General features: G+C 38.3%; 1 non-coding gene across 1 annotated transcript; it reads left to right on the plus strand.

The window, feature by feature from the left end:
• The first annotated feature begins 1,100 nt into the window (after positions 1-1,100).
• Positions 1,101-1,207, plus strand: LOC121210559 (small nucleolar RNA R71). The gene has a single exon (XR_005905675.1). It is a non-coding gene; the product is annotated as a small nucleolar RNA R71 (small nucleolar RNA).
• Positions 1,208-1,901: the final 694 nt, after the last annotated feature.

The raw sequence follows: 1,901 nt of genomic DNA on the forward strand, positions 1-1,901 counted from the left end.
TTAATTTTTTGGGTAACTTATTCTGTAGGATGGCTGAGCAAACTGCATTTAGTTTCACATGCGACGCTTCATCTAATTTTAATTTATTTGCTAGAAGCTCTTTTAGAAATTTAACGGCGTTCGGCATCTGCGAAAGGGCTTCAATAAACGGTAAGTTAATATGTAATTTCTTTAAAATCTTAAGGAATTTACCAAATTGTTCATCTGAGCGGTCTTTCCTTGTCGCATTAGGGTATGGCACACGAGGTTTGTATTCTGTACTTATTGATTTCTGCTCATTGTGGCCTACCTCACCTTTACCTTTGCTTATCACAATTTTTTGCCTTAGTTCTGGTTCAGGTGTAACTAACCTTTCCTCATCTTGACTGGTAATCACGTTGAGTTGCTCCCTAGGGTTAGATTCAGTGTTGCTTTGCAGGCTACCTTGTGGTCGTTTAGAAGTCAACTTGGCAAGCTGTCCAATCTGAGTTTCGAGCCATTGGATCTATGCTTGTTGATTTTTAAGTGTTGTCTCGGTATTCTAAAAATGAGTTTTTGACACCGATATAAACTTTGTGAGCATCTCTTCAAGGTTCGGCTTCTTTTCTTGTTGGTAGGGTGGTTGTTGGAAGCCTGGAGGTGGTCTCTGATTTCCTTGGCCTCCCCATGAGAAATTTGGGTGGTTCCTCCAACCTGTATTGTATGTGTTACTATATGGATTTTTTTGAGATCGAGGATTATTACCCATATAATTTAGCTGCTCGTTCTCTATGTTGTGGCCATATGGTGGGTATTCTGAATTGTTCGATCCTCCGCTTACTTCGCATTGTATTACTAGGTGAACTTGTGAAGAACCAAGAAAGCCATCAATTTTTCTATTCAAAAGTTCTACCTGATTTGAGACCATGGTGACCGAATCGACGTTGAAAATGCCGGCTGCTTTTGTTGGCTTTGTCCTTATGACTTGCTACTGATAATTATTCAATGTCATTTCTTCTATAAATTCGTAAGCCTTTTTAGGTGTTTTATTATTGATAGTTCCACCAGCAGCTGCGTCAACCATTTGTCTAGTCGAGGGATTCAGGCCATTATGAAACGTTTGAACCTATAGCCAGAGTGCTAACCCATGGTGAGGGCATCTTCTCAAGAGGTCCTTGTATCTCTCCCATGCATCGTCAAGTGTTTCTAAATCCATCTGCACAAAAGAAGAGATATCATTACGTAATTTAGCCGTTTTAGCCGGCGAAAAATATTTTAATAAAAACTTTTCAGTCATTTGTTCCCAAGTAGTAATTGACCCTCGTGGTAACGAGTTCAACCACTGTTTAACTTTTTTCTTCAATGAAAAGGGAAACAATCGAAGATGTATAGCATTTTCAGAAACGCCATTGATTTTAAATGTATCACAGAATTCCAGGAAATTCGCCAAATGAGTATTTGGATCCTCATCCTGCAAACCATCAAACTGAACAAACTGTTGTATCATTTGAATTGTGCTAGGTTTCAGTTCAAAATTATTTGCAGCAATAGCAGGTCTAACTATACTCGATTCAGTTCCTATTAAAGTAGGTTTAGCATAATCATACATATTGCGTGGAACAGGATTCTGATTTACTGGATTAACAACAATCGCAGGAGGTATCGGGTTATCCTGATTTTCAGCCATCTCCTCGGTTGTGGTTTGAATATCGTTCTCTTGCTCGTCCTCTGTGTATCTTAAGCTTCGCCTTATTTCTCTTTGGTTTCAGCGAACTGTGCGATCGAGCTCACTATCAAAAAGTAATGGTCCTGACGGGTTTCTTCTAGTCATAAACTATAATAACCTGTCAGAAAAAGGGAAAAGAGGAATTATAATAAAAATTAAAATAAAATTTAAATTGCAGTAAAAGTAAATGGCTAAAGTAACAAAAATCGAGTGTTCC

Source organism: Gossypium hirsutum, chromosome A11 (assembly GCF_007990345.1).
Source record: "Gossypium hirsutum isolate 1008001.06 chromosome A11, Gossypium_hirsutum_v2.1, whole genome shotgun sequence".
NCBI lineage: Eukaryota > Viridiplantae > Streptophyta > Magnoliopsida > Malvales > Malvaceae > Gossypium > Gossypium hirsutum.